Raw genomic sequence first — 17956 nt, forward strand, 5'->3', positions numbered from 1 at the left:
AATCTTACTGTTATTGATAAGGGGAAGATGGAACTTTTTAATTGGAAATCCTTCATTAAAACAAAACTTGAGGAATCAAATTGTGTATTATGGGGACAGAAGATATGACGTTTTGAATAACAATCGTGAAATTCAGACACACATATATTTACACTCTGATTTTCTAAAGTAAATCCATAACCATGAAGTAAAATCTTTCGAAAGACGTGTCAAAGGTAATAATCTGAATTTCTCTTTCAAAGAAATTCACAATTAAATGCACTGTGTAAGTCAAGCATGTTGTCATATAAGAAATCAGTAAAAATTAACTATCTCATTACTGGTCATATAGATGAGAGAGGAAATGAACCTAACGTTTAAATTGTGGATGGGAAACAACAGTTTTTAGTTTTCAGCTTCAATACATATGTTTATGAATAATTGATTTCTTTATATAGTCTTATCGCTATCTAGACGGATATAGCTATGTATACATAGATGCATACTTATACGTTGATAAGTATCAGTATAAAACATTGACGTTATGTTTTTCCAAGACCAAATTCTAAGAAATTGGTGAAATAGTAAATCTCATAATTCAAGCAGGTCCCACCAAGATTTGAACTCGGATCGCTGGATTCAGAGTCCAGAGTGCTAACCATTACACCATGGAACCCTCCCATACATGAGTCATTTTTCCATTGAGACAAAAGAGAGCGCATTAGTGCGGGGGCATTTCTTACATTGATGAAACGATATCTCTGTTGAATGCTCATAGTGTAAAGAGCTATAATGTGATTTGATTCTGTTCAGATACATTCTCCTTAACAGTGTTAAATATGCAAACGTTTATCAGGATAGGCAAGTTATATCATAATGATCATCTTTGACTGTAACATATTAAAACATTTTACATTTCCAAACTAATACACCCATTTCTTTGTCTCTCACATGGGCTGCGCCAAAGAGCAATGATTGGCACGTTGGACTTTGCATGCAAAGGTACCAGTCCAAATCTTGGGGGTACTATTTTATTACTCTTGACCTTTTCTATTTCTGTCACCTTTGTTTATTGATAGCTCAAATCCAACACCAGTAGGTTGAAAGAGACAATTATTGATTCCTTTCAAAACGTCCATCAGCTTGAACAAGTACCAGAAATACAAACATTATAATACGTTTACATCACATTCCTACACAAAATAGTGTGACATTAAGAAATCCTATCCTGTTTTTCTGAAATGCATTTCAGAGGCCTGATTCCCAGCATCCCTTTTTGAAGCTTTCTGCGCTATTGATAAGGCGAATTTAGCACATTTTGAAAGAGAAGTGTTCTTAAATCAAACCTAGAGAACCACAATGACGGTATCATTCAGATAGTACAAATGTTTTTGTATATTAGTATGGAAATTGTGAAATAAAATGTTTTTCATGCTGATTTTCAACAGTCGATCTGCAATCGTGAAACATAAGCTTTTGCTTGGAGGCCTCACAGGTACTGATCTAATTTTCTCTTTTAAGATTATTCACAAATCATATGATATGCTTTGTATAAATCAACTATATTGTTAGATCAAAATTGAGTAAAAAGTGACTATCTCAATTTCATGACATATAGAAGAGTAAGGAGAAGAAGCTCATGTTTCAAATGTGGAGAAGCAACAACTTTTCATTATTTTCACCTCTACTAATTATATGCATTTTTATAATGTATGTGTTTATGTTGTCCTATAAATATACAGAGACATATAGCAAGATATAGGGAGATACATACGTGTAAAGTGGATATGTACAAGTTTATAAGTAAATGAGATGTTTTTCCAATTAATAATTCTAAGAACTGAATGGAAAAAGAAAATCGTAAAGTTTAGATAAGTCCCACTGTGATTTGTACTCAGATCCCGGTTTTCAGAGTCTAGAGTGCTAAGCATGATACCATCAAACCACCTGTACCAGGTTGAGCTTTTCATTTTGAGAGAAGAGATTGCATTCACGGGGGAATCTTATATTTTGTTGCAAAATCGTATCTCACATAAAAAGTACTGTTCAACAGAGTGATAGCGTTACTTGAGTCCTCTGGGCAACATCCTTCCCTAACATAGTTCAATATGCAAAAGTTGAACAGAATAGAAAAGTAATAACATTCTGTTGGTCTTTGACTGTAGAACATTAAAAACTTTGAAATGTTCACATTGCTGCAGCAATTTGCTCCCTTGTCACATGGGAGGTTCCATGGTGTAATGGTTAGCGCTTTGGACTTTGAATCCAAGAATCCGAGTTCAAATCTCGGTGGGACCACTTTCATGACTGTTGATCAAATCTTTTTCTGTCAAGTGTATTCATAAATATCACAAATCTAACACGGGTAGAGTGAAACATTAATTTATTGATTGTATTCTGAAAGTCTATTCGATGTGAGCAAATGATAGAACTTTTAGAAAACATGGAAATTAAATGGCTCAAAATAATGAGACATTTTGCGAGCTGACTCTGTTTTCTCAAACTCATCACAGGGGGCTGATGCAAGATATTACTTTCTTAAATCTTACTGTTATTGATAAGGGGAAGATGGAACTTTTTAATTGGAAATCCTTCATTAAAACAAAACTTGAGGAATCAAATTGTGTATTATGGGGACAGAAGATATGACGTTTTGAATAACAATCGTGAAATTCAGACACACATATATTTACACTCTGATTTTCTAAAGTAAATCCATAACCATAAAGTAAAATCTTTCGAAAGACGTGTCAAAGGTAATAATCTGAATTTCTCTTTCAAAGAAATTCACAATTAAATGCACTGTGTAAGTCAAGCATGTTGTCATATAAGAAATCAGCAAAAATTAACTATCTCATTACTGGTCATATAGATGAGAGAGGAAATGAACCTAACGTTTAAATTGTGGATGGGAAACAACAGTTTTTAGTTTTCAGCTTCAATACATATGTTTATGAATAATTGATTTCTTTATATAGTCTTATCGCTATCTAGACGGATATAGCTATGTATACATAGATGCATACTTATACGTTGATAAGTATCAGTATAAAACATTGACGTTATGTTTTTCCAAGACCAAATTCTAAGAAATGGGTGAAATAGTAAATCTCATAATTCAAGCAGGTCCCACCGAGATTTGAACTCGGATCGCTGGATTCAGAGTCCAGAGTGCTAACCATTACACCATGGAACCCTCCCATACATGAGTCATTTTTCCATTGAGACAAAAGAGAGCGCATTAGTGCGGGGGCATTTCTTACATTGATGAAACGATATCTCTGTTGAATGCTCATAGTGTAAAGAGCTATAATGTGATTTGATTCTGTTCAGATACATTCTCCTTAACAGTGTTAAATATGCAAACGTTTATCAGGATAGGCAAGTTATATCATAATGATCATCTTTGACTGTAACATATTAAAACATTTTACATTTCCAAACTAATACACCCATTTCTTTGTCTCTCACATGGGCTGCGCCAAAGAGCAATGATTGGCACGTTGGACTTTGCATGCAAAGGTACCAGTCCAAATCTTGGGGGTACTATTTTATTACTCTTGACCTTTTCTATTTCTGTCACCTTTGTTTATTGATAGCTCAAATCCAACACCAGTAGGTTGAAAGAGACAATTATTGATTCCTTTCAAAACGTCCATCAGCTTGAACAAGTTACAGAAATACAAACATTATAATACGTTTACATCACATTCCTACACAAAATAGTGTGACATTAAGAAATCCTATCCTGTTTTTCTGAAATGCATTTCAGAGGCCTGATTCCCAGCATCCCTTTTTGAAGCTTTCTGCGCTATTGATAAGGCGAATTTAGCACATTTTGAAAGAGAAGTGTTCTTAAATCAAACCTAGAGAACCACAATGACAGTATCATTCAGATAGTACAAATGTTTTTGTATATTAGTATGGAAATTGTGAAATAAAACGTTTTTCATGCTGATTTTCAACAGTCGATCTGCAATCGTGAAACATAAGCTTTTGCTTGGAGGCCTCACAGGTACTGATCTAATTTTCTCTTTTAAGATTATTCACAAATCATATGATATGCTTTGTATAAATCAACTATATTGTTAGATCAAAATTGAGTAAAAAGTGACTATCTCAATTTCATGACATATAGAAGAGTAAGGAGAAGAAGCTCATGTTTCAAATGTGGAGAAGCAACAACTTTTCATTATTTTCACCTCTACTAATTATATGCATTTTTATAATGTATGTGTTTATGTTGTCCTATAAATATACAGAGACATATAGCAAGATATAGGGAGATACATATGTGTAAAGTGGATATGTACAAGTTTATAAGTAAATGAGATGTTTTTCCAATTAATAATTCTAAGAACTGAATGGAAAAAGAAAATCGTAAAGTTTAGATAAGTCCCACTGTGATTTGTACTCAGATCCCGGTTTTCAGAGTCTAGAGTGCTAAGCATGATACCATCAAACCACCTGTACCAGGTTGAGCTTTTCATTTTGAGAGAAGAGATTGCATTCACGGGGGAATCTTATATTTTATTGCAAAATCGTATCTCACATAAAAAGTACTGTTCAACAGAGTGATAGCGTTACTTGAGTCCTCTGGGCAACATCCTTCCCTAACATAGTTCAATATGCAAAAGTTGAACAGAATAGAAAAGTAATAACATTCTGTTGGTCTTTGACTGTAGAACATTAAAAACTTTGAAATGTTCACATTGCTGCAGCAATTTGCTCCCTTGTCACATGGGAGGTTCCATGGTGTAATGGTTAGCGCTTTGGACTTTGAATCCAAGGATCCGAGTTCAAATCTCGGTGGGACCACTTTCATGACTGTTGATCAAATCTTTTTCTGTCAAGTGTATTCATAAATATCACAAATCTAACACGGGTAGAGTGAAACATTAATTTATTGATTGTATTCTGAAAGTCTATTCGATGTGAGCAAATGATAGAACTTTTAGAAAACATGGAAATTAAATGGCTCAAAATAATGAGACATTTTGCGAGCTGACTCTGTTTTCTCAAACTCATCACAGGGGGCTGATGCAAGATATTACTTTCTTAAATCTTACTGTTATTGATAAGGGGAAGATGGAACTTTTTAATTGGAAATCCTTCATTAAAACAAAACTTGAGGAATCAAATTGTGTATTATGGGGACAGAAGATATGACGTTTTGAATAACAATCGTGAAATTCAGACACACATATATTTACACTCTGATTTTCTAAAGTAAATCCATAACCATAAAGTAAAATCTTTCGAAAGACGTGTCAAAGGTAATAATCTGAATTTCTCTTTCAAAGAAATTCACAATTAAATGCACTGTGTAAGTCAAGCATGTTGTCATATAAGAAATCAGCAAAAATTAACTATCTCATTACTGGTCATATAGATGAGAGAGGAAATGAACCTAACGTTTAAATTGTGGATGGGAAACAACAGTTTTTAGTTTTCAGCTTCAATACATATGTTTATGAATAATTGATTTCTTTATATAGTCTTATCGCTATCTAGACGGATATAGGTATGTATACATAGATGCATACTTATACGTTGATAAGTATAAAACATTGACGTTATGTTTTTCCAAGACCAAATTCTAAGAAATGGGTGAAATAGTAAATCTCATAATTCAAGCAGGTCCCACCGAGATTTGAACTCGGATCGCTGGATTCAGAGTCCAGAGTGCTAACCATTACACCATGGAACCCTCCCATACATGAGTCATTTTTCCATTGAGACAAAAGAGAGCGCATTAGTGCGGGGGCATTTCTTACATTGATGAAACGATATCTCTGTTGAATGCTCATAGTGTAAAGAGCTATAATGTGATTTGATTCTGTTCAGATACATTCTCCTTAACAGTGTTAAATATGCAAACGTTTATCAGGATAGGCAAGTTATATCATAATGATCATCTTTGACGGTAACATATTAAAACATTTTACATTTCCAAACTAATACACCCATTTCTTTGTCTCTCACATGGGCTGCGCCAAAGAGCAATGATTGGCACGTTGGAGTTTGCATGCAAAGGTACCAGTCCAAATCTTGGGGGTACTATTTTATTACTCTTGACCTTTTCTATTTCTGTCACCTTTGTTTTTTGATAGCTCAAATCCAACACCAGTAGGTTGAAAGAGACAATTATTGATTCCTTTCAAAACGTCCATCAGCTTGAACAAGTACCAGAAATACAAACATTATAATACGTTTACATCACATTCCTACACAAAATAGTGTGACATTAAGAAATCCTATCCTGTTTTTCTGAAATGCATTTCAGAGGCCTGATTCCCAGCATCCCTTTTTGAAGCTTTCTGCGCTATTGATAAGGCGAATTTAGCACATTTTGAAAGAGAAGTGTTCTTAAATCAAACCTAGAGAACCACAATGACGGTATCATTCAGATAGTACAAATGTTTTTGTATATTAGTATGGAAATTGTGAAATAAAACGTTTTTCATGCTGATTTTCAACAGTCGATCTGCAATCGTGAAACATAAGCTTTTGCTTGGAGGCCTCACAGGTACTGATCTAATTTTCTCTTTTAAGATTATTCACAAATCATATGATATGCTTTGTATAAATCAACTATATTGTTAGATCAAAATTGAGTAAAAAGTGACTATCTCAATTTCATGACATATAGAAGAGTAAGGAGAAGAAGCTCATGTTTCAAATGTGGAGAAGCAACAACTTTTCATTATTTTCACCTCTACTAATTATATGCATTTTTATAATGTATGTGTTTATGTTGTCCTATAAATATACAGAGACATATAGCAAGATATAGGGAGATACATACGTGTAAAGTGGATATGTACAAGTTTACAAGTAAATGAGATGTTTTTCCAATTAATAATTCTAAGAACTGAATGGAAAAGAAAATCGTAAAGTTTAGATAAGTCCCACTGTGATTTGTACTCAGATCCCGGTTTTCAGAGTCTAGAGTGCTAAGCATGATACCATCAAACCACCTGTACCAGGTTGAGCTTTTCATTTTGAGAGAAGAGATTGCATTCACGGGGGAATCTTATATTTTATTGCAAAATCGTATCTCACATAAAAAGTACTGTTCAACAGAGTGATAGCGTTACTTGAGTCCTCTGGGCAACATCCTTCCCTAACATAGTTCAATATGCAAAAGTTGAACAGAATAGAAAAGTAATAACATTCTGTTGGTCTTTGACTGTAGAACATTAAAAACTTTGAAATGTTCACATTGCTGCAGCAATTTGCTCCCTTGTCTCATGGGAGGTTCCATGGTGTAATGGTTAGCACTTTGGACTTTGAATCCAAGGATCTGAGTTCAAATCTCGGTGGGACCACTTTCATGACTGTTGATCAAATCTTTTTCTGTCAAGTGTATTCATAAATATCACAAATCTAACACGGGTAGAGTGAAACATTAATTTATTGATTGTATTCTGAAAGTCTATTCGATGTGAGCAAATGATAGAACTTTTAGAAAACATGGAAATTAAATGGCTCAAAATAATGAGACATTTTGCGAGCTGACTCTGTTTTCTCAAACTCATCACAGGGGGCTGATGCAAGATATTACTTTCTTAAATCTTACTGTTATTGATAAGGGGAAGATGGAACTTTTTAATTGGAAATCCTTCATTAAAACAAAACTTGAGGAATCAAATTGTGTATTATGGGGACAGAAGATATGACGTTTTGAATAACAATCGTGAAATTCAGACACACATATATTTACACTCTGATTTTCTAAAGTAAATCCATAACCATAAAGTAAAATCTTTCGAAAGACGTGTCAAAGGTAATAATCTGAATTTCTCTTTCAAAGAAATTCACAATTAAATGCACTGTGTAAGTCAAGCATGTTGTCATATAAGAAATCAGCAAAAATTAACTATCTCATTACTGGTCATATAGATGAGAGAGGAAATGAACCTAACGTTTAAATTGTGGATGGGAAACAACAGTTTTTAGTTTTCAGCTTCAATACATATGTTTATGAATAATTGATTTCTTTATATAGTCTTATCGCTATCTAGACGGATATAGCTATGTATACATAGATGCATACTTATACGTTGATAAGTATCAGTATAAAACATTGACGTTATGTTTTTCCAAGACCAAATTCTAAGAAATGGGTGAAATAGTAAATCTCATAATTCAAGCAGGTCCCACCGAGATTTGAACTCGGATCGCTGGATTCAGAGTCCAGAGTGCTAACCATTACACCATGGAACCCTCCCATACATGAGTCATTTTTCCATTGAGACAAAAGAGAGCGCATTAGTGCGGGGGCATTTCTTACATTGATGAAACGATATCTCTGTTGAATGCTCATAGTGTAAAGAGCTATAATGTGATTTGATTCTGTTCAGATACATTCTCCTTAACAGTATTAAATATGCAAACGTTTATCAGGATAGGCAAGTTATATCATAATGATCATCTTTGACTGTAACATATTAAAACATTTTACATTTCCAAACTAATACACCCATTTCTTTGTCTCTCACATGGGCTGCGCCAAAGAGCAATGATTGGCACGTTGGACTTTGCATGCAAAGGTACCAGTCCAAATCTTGGGGGTACTATTTTATTACTCTTGACCTTTTCTATTTCTGTCACCTTTGTTTATTGATAGCTCAAATCCAACACCAGTAGGTTGAAAGAGACAATTATTGATTCCTTTCAAAACGTCCATCAGCTTGAACAAGTTACAGAAATACAAACATTATAATACGTTTACATCACATTCCTACACAAAATAGTGTGACATTAAGAAATCCTATCCTGTTTTTCTGAAATGCATTTCAGAGGCCTGATTCCCAGCATCCCTTTTTGAAGCTTTCTGCGCTATTGATAAGGCGAATTTAGCACATTTTGAAAGAGAAGTGTTCTTAAATCAAACCTAGAGAACCACAATGACGGTATCATTCAGATAGTACAAATGTTTTTGTATATTAGTATGGAAATTGTGAAATAAAACGTTTTTCATGCTGATTTTCAACAGTCGATCTGCAATCGTGAAACATAAGCTTTTGCTTGGAGGCCTCACAGGTACTGATCTAATTTTCTCTTTTAAGATTATTCACAAATCATATGATATGCTTTGTATAAATCAACTATATTGTTAGATCAAAATTGAGTAAAAAGTGACTATCTCAATTTCATGACATATAGAAGAGTAAGGAGAAGAAGCTCATGTTTCAAATGTGGAGAAGCAACAACTTTTCATTATTTTCACCTCTACTAATTATATGCATTTTTATAATGTATGTGTTTATGTTGTCCTATAAATATACAGAGACATATAGCAAGATATAGGGAGATACATATGTGTAAAGTGGATATGTACAAGTTTATAAGTAAATGAGATGTTTTTCCAATTAATAATTCTAAGAACTGAATGGAAAAAGAAAATCGTAAAGTTTAGATAAGTCCCACTGTGATTTGTACTCAGATCCCGGTTTTCAGAGTCTAGAGTGCTAAGCATGATACCATCAAACCACCTGTACCAGGTTGAGCTTTTCATTTTGAGAGAAGAGATTGCATTCACGGGGGAATCTTATATTTTATTGCAAAATCGTATCTCACATAAAAAGTACTGTTCAACAGAGTGATAGCGTTACTTGAGTCCTCTGGGCAACATCCTTCCCTAACATAGTTCAATATGCAAAAGTTGAACAGAATAGAAAAGTAATAACATTCTGTTGGTCTTTGACTGTAGAACATTAAAAACTTTGAAATGTTCACATTGCTGCAGCAATTTGCTCCCTTGTCACATGGGAGGTTCCATGGTGTAATGGTTAGCGCTTTGGACTTTGAATCCAAGGATCCGAGTTCAAATCTCGGTGGGACCACTTTCATGACTGTTGATCAAATCTTTTTCTGTCAAGTGTATTCATAAATATCACAAATCTAACACGGGTAGAGTGAAACATTAATTTATTGATTGTATTCTGAAAGTCTATTCGATGTGAGCAAATGATAGAACTTTTAGAAAACATGGAAATTAAATGGCTCAAAATAATGAGACATTTTGCGAGCTGACTCTGTTTTCTCAAACTCATCACAGGGGGCTGATGCAAGATATTACTTTCTTAAATCTTACTGTTATTGATAAGGGGAAGATGGAACTTTTTAATTGGAAATCCTTCATTAAAACAAAACTTGAGGAATCAAATTGTGTATTATGGGGACAGAAGATATGACGTTTTGAATAACAATCGTGAAATTCAGACACACATATATTTACACTCTGATTTTCTAAAGTAAATCCATAACCATAAAGTAAAATCTTTCGAAAGACGTGTCAAAGGTAATAATCTGAATTTCTCTTTCAAAGAAATTCACAATTAAATGCACTGTGTAAGTCAAGCATGTTGTCATATAAGAAATCAGCAAAAATTAACTATCTCATTACTGGTCATATAGATGAGAGAGGAAATGAACCTAACGTTTAAATTGTGGATGGGAAACAACAGTTTTTAGTTTTCAGCTTCAATACATATGTTTATGAATAATTGATTTCTTTATATAGTCTTATCGCTATCTAGACGGATATAGGTATGTATACATAGATGCATACTTATACGTTGATAAGTATAAAACATTGACGTTATGTTTTTCCAAGACCAAATTCTAAGAAATGGGTGAAATAGTAAATCTCATAATTCAAGCAGGTCCCACCGAGATTTGAACTCGGATCGCTGGATTCAGAGTCCAGAGTGCTAACCATTACACCATGGAACCCTCCCATACATGAGTCATTTTTCCATTGAGACAAAAGAGAGCGCATTAGTGCGGGGGCATTTCTTACATTGATGAAACGATATCTCTGTTGAATGCTCATAGTGTAAAGAGCTATAATGTGATTTGATTCTGTTCAGATACATTCTCCTTAACAGTGTTAAATATGCAAACGTTTATCAGGATAGGCAAGTTATATCATAATGATCATCTTTGACGGTAACATATTAAAACATTTTACATTTCCAAACTAATACACCCATTTCTTTGTCTCTCACATGGGCTGCGCCAAAGAGCAATGATTGGCACGTTGGACTTTGCATGCAAAGGTACCAGTCCAAATCTTGGGGGTACTATTTTATTACTCTTGACCTTTTCTATTTCTGTCACCTTTGTTTTTTGATAGCTCAAATCCAACACCAGTAGGTTGAAAGAGACAATTATTGATTCCTTTCAAAACGTCCATCAGCTTGAACAAGTACCAGAAATACAAACATTATAATACGTTTACATCACATTCCTACACAAAATAGTGTGACATTAAGAAATCCTATCCTGTTTTTCTGAAATGCATTTCAGAGGCCTGATTCCCAGCATCCCTTTTTGAAGCTTTCTGCGCTATTGATAAGGCGAATTTAGCACATTTTGAAAGAGAAGTGTTCTTAAATCAAACCTAGAGAACCACAATGACGGTATCATTCAGATAGTACAAATGTTTTTGTATATTAGTATGGAAATTGTGAAATAAAACGTTTTTCATGCTGATTTTCAACAGTCGATCTGCAATCGTGAAACATAAGCTTTTGCTTGGAGGCCTCACAGGTACTGATCTAATTTTCTCTTTTAAGATTATTCACAAATCATATGATATGCTTTGTATAAATCAACTATATTGTTAGATCAAAATTGAGTAAAAAGTGACTATCTCAATTTCATGACATATAGAAGAGTAAGGAGAAGAAGCTCATGTTTCAAATGTGGAGAAGCAACAACTTTTCATTATTTTCACCTCTACTAATTATATGCATTTTTATAATGTATGTGTTTATGTTGTCCTATAAATATACAGAGACATATAGCAAGATATAGGGAGATACATATGTGTAAAGTGGATATGTACAAGTTTATAAGTAAATGAGATGTTTTTCCAATTAATAATTCTAAGAACTGAATGGAAAAAGAAAATCGTAAAGTTTAGATAAGTCCCACTGTGATTTGTACTCAGATCCCGGTTTTCAGAGTCTAGAGTGCTAAGCATGATACCATCAAACCACCTGTACCAGGTTGAGCTTTTCATTTTGAGAGAAGAGATTGCATTCACGGGGGAATCTTATATTTTATTGCAAAATCGTATCTCACATAAAAAGTACTGTTCAACAGAGTGATAGCGTTACTTGAGTCCTCTGGGCAACATCCTTCCCTAACATAGTTCAATATGCAAAAGTTGAACAGAATAGAAAAGTAATAACATTCTGTTGGTCTTTGACTGTAGAACATTAAAAACTTTGAAATGTTCACATTGCTGCAGCAATTTGCTCCCTTGTCACATGGGAGGTTACATGGTGTAATGGTTAGCGCTTTGGACTTTGAATCCAAGGATCCGAGTTCAAATCTCGGTGGGACCACTTTCATGACTGTTGATCAAATCTTTTTCTGTCAAGTGTATTCATAAATATCACAAATCTAACACGGGTAGAGTGAAACATTAATTTATTGATTGTATTCTGAAAGTCTATTCGATGTGAGCAAATGATAGAACTTTTAGAAAACATGGAAATTAAATGGCTCAAAATAATGAGACATTTTGCGAGCTGACTCTGTTTTCTCAAACTCATCACAGGGGGCTGATGCAAGATATTACTTTCTTAAATCTTACTGTTATTGATAAGGGGAAGATGGAACTTTTTAATTGGAAATCCTTCATTAAAACAAAACTTGAGGAATCAAATTGTGTATTATGGGGACAGAAGATATGACGTTTTGAATAACAATCGTGAAATTCAGACACACATATATTTACACTCTGATTTTCTAAAGTAAATCCATAACCATAAAGTAAAATCTTTCGAAAGACGTGTCAAAGGTAATAATCTGAATTTCTCTTTCAAAGAAATTCACAATTAAATGCACTGTGTAAGTCAAGCATGTTGTCATATAAGAAATCAGCAAAAATTAACTATCTCATTACTGGTCATATAGATGAGAGAGGAAATGAACCTAACGTTTAAATTGTGGATGGGAAACAACAGTTTTTAGTTTTCAGCTTCAATACATATGTTTATGAATAATTGATTTCTTTATATAGTCTTATCGCTATCTAGACGGATATAGCTATGTATACATAGATGCATACTTATACGTTGATAAGTATCAGTATAAAACATTGACGTTATGTTTTTCCAAGACCAAATTCTAAGAAATGGGTGAAATAGTAAATCTCATAATTCAAGCAGGTCCCACCGAGATTTGAACTCGGATCGCTGGATTCAGAGTCCAGAGTGCTAACCATTACACCATGGAACCCTCCCATACATGAGTCATTTTTCCATTGAGACAAAAGAGAGCGCATTAGTGCGGGGGCATTTCTTACATTGATGAAACGATATCTCTGTTGAATGCTCATAGTGTAAAGAGCTATAATGTGATTTGATTCTGTTCAGATACATTCTCCTTAACAGTGTTAAATATGCAAACGTTTATCAGGATAGGCAAGTTATATCATAATGATCATCTTTGACTGTAACATATTAAAACATTTTACATTTCCAAACTAATACACCCATTTCTTTGTCTCTCACATGGGCTGCGCCAAAGAGCAATGATTGGCACGTTGGACTTTGCATGCAAAGGTACCAGTCCAAATCTTGGGGGTACTATTTTATTACTCTTGACCTTTTCTATTTCTGTCACCTTTGTTTATTGATAGCTCAAATCCAACACCAGTAGGTTGAAAGAGACAATTATTGATTCCTTTCAAAACGTCCATCAGCTTGAACAAGTTACAGAAATACAAACATTATAATACGTTTACATCACATTCCTACACAAAATAGTGTGACATTAAGAAATCCTATCCTGTTTTTCTGAAATGCATTTCAGAGGCCTGATTCCCAGCATCCCTTTTTGAAGCTTTCTGCGCTATTGATAAGGCGAATTTAGCACATTTTGAAAGAGAAGTGTTCTTAAATCAAACCTAGAGAACCACAATGACGGTATCATTCAGATAGTACAAATGTTTTTGTATATTAGTATGGAAATTGTGAAATAAAACGTTTTTCATGCTGATTTTCAACAGTCGATCTGCAATCGTGAAACATAAGCTTTTGCTTGGAGGCCTCACAGGTACTGATCTAATTTTCTCTTTTAAGATTATTCACAAATCATATGATATGCTTTGTATAAATCAACTATATTGTTAGATCAAAATTGAGTAAAAAGTGACTATCTCAATTTCATGACATATAGAAGAGTAAGGAGAAGAAGCTCATGTTTCAAATGTGGAGAAGCAACAACTTTTCATTATTTTCACCTCTACTAATTATATGCATTTTTATAATGTATGTGTTTATGTTGTCCTATAAATATACAGAGACATATAGCAAGATATAGGGAGATACATATGTGTAAAGTGGATATGTACAAGTTTATAAGTAAATGAGATGTTTTTCCAATTAATAATTCTAAGAACTGAATGGAAAAAGAAAATCGTAAAGTTTAGATAAGTCCCACTGTGATTTGTACTCAGATCCCGGTTTTCAGAGTCTAGAGTGCTAAGCATGATACCATCAAACCACCTGTACCAGGTTGAGCTTTTCATTTTGAGAGAAGAGATTGCATTCACGGGGGAATCTTATATTTTATTGCAAAATCGTATCTCACATAAAAAGTACTGTTCAACAGAGTGATAGCGTTACTTGAGTCCTCTGGGCAACATCCTTCCCTAACATAGTTCAATATGCAAAAGTTGAACAGAATAGAAAAGTAATAACATTCTGTTGGTCTTTGACTGTAGAACATTAAAAACTTTGAAATGTTCACATTGCTGCAGCAATTTGCTCCCTTGTCACATGGGAGGTTCCATGGTGTAATGGTTAGCGCTTTGGACTTTGAATCCAAGGATCCGAGTTCAAATCTCGGTGGGACCACTTTCATGACTGTTGATCAAATCTTTTTCTGTCAAGTGTATTCATAAATATCACAAATCTAACACGGGTAGAGTGAAACATTAATTTATTGATTGTATTCTGAAAGTCTATTCGATGTGAGCAAATGATAGAACTTTTAGAAAACATGGAAATGAAATGGCTCAAAATAATGAGACATTTTGCGAGCTGACTCTGTTTTCTCAAACTCATCACAGGGGGCTGATGCAAGATATTACTTTCTTAAATCTTACTGTTATTGATAAGGGGAAGATGGAACTTTTTAATTGGAAATCCTTCATTAAAACAAAACTTGAGGAATCAAATTGTGTATTATGGGGACAGAAGATATGACGTTTTGAATAACAATCGTGAAATTCAGACACACATATATTTACACTCTGATTTTCTAAAGTAAATCCATAACCATAAAGTAAAATCTTTCGAAAGACGTGTCAAAGGTAATAATCTGAATTTCTCTTTCAAAGAAATTCACAATTAAATGCACTGTGTAAGTCAAGCATGTTGTCATATAAGAAATCAGCAAAAATTAACTATCTCATTACTGGTCATATAGATGAGAGAGGAAATGAACCTAAGGTTTAAATTGTGGATGGGAAACAACAGTTTTTAGTTTTCAGCTTCAATACATATGTTTATGAATAATTGATTTCTTTATATAGTCTTATCGCTATCTAGACGGATATAGGTATGTATACATAGATGCATACTTATACGTTGATAAGTATAAAACATTGACGTTATGTTTTTCCAAGACCAAATTCTAAGAAATGGGTGAAATAGTAAATCTCATAATTCAAGCAGGTCCCACCGAGATTTGAACTCGGATCGCTGGATTCAGAGTCCAGAGTGCTAACCATTACACCATGGAACCCTCCCATACATGAGTCATTTTTCCATTGAGACAAAAGAGAGCGCATTAGTGCGGGGGCATTTCTTACATTGATGAAACGATATCTCTGTTGAATGCTCATAGTGTAAAGAGCTATAATGTGATTTGATTCTGTTCAGATACATTCTCCTTAACAGTGTTAAATATGTAAACGTTTATCAGGATAGGCAAGTTATATCATAATGATCATCTTTGACGGTAACATATTAAAACATTTTACATTTCCAAACTAATACACCCATTTCTTTGTCTCTCACATGGGCTGCGCCAAAGAGCAATGATTGGCACGTTGGACTTTGCATGCAAAGGTACCAGTCCAAATCTTGGGGGTACTATTTTATTACTCTTGACCTTTTCTATTTCTGTCACCTTTGTTTATTGATAGCTCAAATCCAACACCAGTAGGTTGAAAGAGACAATTATTGATTCCTCTCAAAACGTCCATCAGCTTGAACAAGTACCAGAAATACAAACATTATAATACGTTTACATCACATTCCTACACAAAATAGTGTGACATTAAGAAATCCTATCCTGTTTTTCTGAAATGCATTTCAGAGGCCTGATTGCCAGCATCCCTTTTTGAAGCTTTCTGCGCTATTGATAAGGCGAATTTAGCACATTTTGAAAGAGAAGTGTTCTTAAATCAAACCTAGAGAACCACAATGACGGTATCATTCAGATAGTACAAATGTTTTTGTATATTAGTATGGAAATTGTGAAATAAAACGTTTTTCATGCTGATTTTCAACAGTCGATCTGCAATCGTGAAACATAAGCTTTTGCTTGGAGGCCTCACAGGTACTGATCTAATTTTCTCTTTTAAGATTATTCACAAATCATATGATATGCTTTGTATAAATCAACTATATTGTTAGATCAAAATTGAGTAAAAAGTGACTATCTCAATTTCATGACATATAGAAGAGTAAGGAGAAGAAGCTCATGTTTCAAATGTGGAGAAGCAACAACTTTTCATTATTTTCACCTCTACTAATTATATGCATTTTTATAATGTATGTGTTTATGTTGTCCTATAAATATACAGAGACATATAGCAAGATATAGGGAGATACATACGTGTAAAGTGGATATGTACAAGTTTACAAGTAAATGAGATGTTTTTCCAATTAATAATTCTAAGAACTGAATGGAAAAAGAAAATCGTAAAGTTTAGATAAGTCCCACTGTGATTTGTACTCAGATCCCGGTTTTCAGAGTCTAGAGTGCTAAGCATGATACCATCAAACCACCTGTACCAGGTTGAGCTTTTCATTTTGAGAGAAGAGATTGCATTCACGGGGGAATCTTATATTTTATTGCAAAATCGTATCTCACATAAAAAGTACTGTTCAACAGAGTGATAGCGTTACTTGAGTCCTCTGGGCAACATCCTTCCCTAACATAGTTCAATATGCAAAAGTTGAACAGAATAGAAAAGTAATAACATTCTGTTGGTCTTTGACTGTAGAACATTAAAAACTTTGAAATGTTCACATTGCTGCAGCAATTTGCTCCCTTGTCACATGGGAGGTTCCATGGTGTAATGGTTAGCGCTTTGGACTTTGAATCCAAGGATCCGAGTTCAAATCTCGGTGGGACCACTTTCATGACTGTTGATCAAATCTTTTTCTGTCAAGTGTATTCATAAATATCACAAATCTAACACGGGTAGAGTGAAACATTAATTTATTGATTGTATTCTGAAAGTCTATTCGATGTGAGCAAATGATAGAACTTTTAGAAAACATGGAAATTAAATGGCTCAAAATAATGAGACATTTTGCGAGCTGACTCTGTTTTCTCAAACTCATCACAGGGGGCTGATGCAAGATATTACTTTCTTAAATCTTACTGTTATTGATAAGGGGAAGATGGAACTTTTTAATTGGAAATCCTTCATTAAAACAAAACTTGAGGAATCAAATTGTGTATTATGGGGACAGAAGATATGACGTTTTGAATAACAATCGTGAAATTCAGACACACATATATTTACACTCTGATTTTCTAAAGTAAATCCATAACCATGAAGTAAAATCTTTCGAAAGACGTGTCAAAGGTAATAATCTGAATTTCTCTTTCAAAGAAATTCACAATTAAATGCACTGTGTAAGTCAAGCATGTTGTCATATAAGAAATCAGCAAAAATTAACTATCTCATTACTGGTCATATAGATGA

At 33.9% G+C, this 17956-nt stretch overlaps 14 non-coding genes across 14 annotated transcripts; 7 read left to right on the forward strand and 7 right to left on the reverse strand.

Annotated features, from left to right (window-relative positions):
* Positions 1–583: 583 nt before the first annotated feature.
* On the reverse strand, positions 584–655 carry TRNAQ-CUG (transfer RNA glutamine (anticodon CUG)). The gene has a single exon. It is a non-coding gene; the product is annotated as a tRNA-Gln (tRNA).
* Positions 656–2205: 1550 nt separating this feature from the next.
* On the forward strand, positions 2206–2277 carry TRNAQ-UUG (transfer RNA glutamine (anticodon UUG)). The gene has a single exon. It is a non-coding gene; the product is annotated as a tRNA-Gln (tRNA).
* Positions 2278–3103: 826 nt separating this feature from the next.
* Positions 3104–3175, reverse strand: TRNAQ-CUG (transfer RNA glutamine (anticodon CUG)). The gene has a single exon. It is a non-coding gene; the product is annotated as a tRNA-Gln (tRNA).
* A 1550-nt stretch (positions 3176–4725) lies between these two features.
* On the forward strand, positions 4726–4797 carry TRNAQ-UUG (transfer RNA glutamine (anticodon UUG)). Its single transcript has one exon. It is a non-coding gene; the product is annotated as a tRNA-Gln (tRNA).
* Positions 4798–5617: 820 nt separating this feature from the next.
* Positions 5618–5689, reverse strand: TRNAQ-CUG (transfer RNA glutamine (anticodon CUG)). The gene has a single exon. It is a non-coding gene; the product is annotated as a tRNA-Gln (tRNA).
* Positions 5690–7238: 1549 nt separating this feature from the next.
* Positions 7239–7310, forward strand: TRNAQ-UUG (transfer RNA glutamine (anticodon UUG)). The gene has a single exon. It is a non-coding gene; the product is annotated as a tRNA-Gln (tRNA).
* An 826-nt stretch (positions 7311–8136) lies between these two features.
* On the reverse strand, positions 8137–8208 carry TRNAQ-CUG (transfer RNA glutamine (anticodon CUG)). The gene has a single exon. It is a non-coding gene; the product is annotated as a tRNA-Gln (tRNA).
* A 1550-nt stretch (positions 8209–9758) lies between these two features.
* On the forward strand, positions 9759–9830 carry TRNAQ-UUG (transfer RNA glutamine (anticodon UUG)). Its single transcript has one exon. It is a non-coding gene; the product is annotated as a tRNA-Gln (tRNA).
* An 820-nt stretch (positions 9831–10650) lies between these two features.
* TRNAQ-CUG (transfer RNA glutamine (anticodon CUG)) lies at positions 10651–10722 on the reverse strand. The gene has a single exon. It is a non-coding gene; the product is annotated as a tRNA-Gln (tRNA).
* A 1550-nt stretch (positions 10723–12272) lies between these two features.
* TRNAQ-UUG (transfer RNA glutamine (anticodon UUG)) lies at positions 12273–12344 on the forward strand. The gene has a single exon. It is a non-coding gene; the product is annotated as a tRNA-Gln (tRNA).
* Positions 12345–13170: 826 nt separating this feature from the next.
* On the reverse strand, positions 13171–13242 carry TRNAQ-CUG (transfer RNA glutamine (anticodon CUG)). The gene has a single exon. It is a non-coding gene; the product is annotated as a tRNA-Gln (tRNA).
* Positions 13243–14792: 1550 nt separating this feature from the next.
* TRNAQ-UUG (transfer RNA glutamine (anticodon UUG)) lies at positions 14793–14864 on the forward strand. Its single transcript has one exon. It is a non-coding gene; the product is annotated as a tRNA-Gln (tRNA).
* An 820-nt stretch (positions 14865–15684) lies between these two features.
* TRNAQ-CUG (transfer RNA glutamine (anticodon CUG)) lies at positions 15685–15756 on the reverse strand. Its single transcript has one exon. It is a non-coding gene; the product is annotated as a tRNA-Gln (tRNA).
* A 1550-nt stretch (positions 15757–17306) lies between these two features.
* On the forward strand, positions 17307–17378 carry TRNAQ-UUG (transfer RNA glutamine (anticodon UUG)). Its single transcript has one exon. It is a non-coding gene; the product is annotated as a tRNA-Gln (tRNA).
* Positions 17379–17956: the final 578 nt, after the last annotated feature.

Source organism: Lissotriton helveticus, chromosome 4_1 (assembly GCF_964261635.1).
Source record: "Lissotriton helveticus chromosome 4_1, aLisHel1.1, whole genome shotgun sequence".
Taxonomy (NCBI): domain Eukaryota; kingdom Metazoa; phylum Chordata; class Amphibia; order Caudata; family Salamandridae; genus Lissotriton; species Lissotriton helveticus.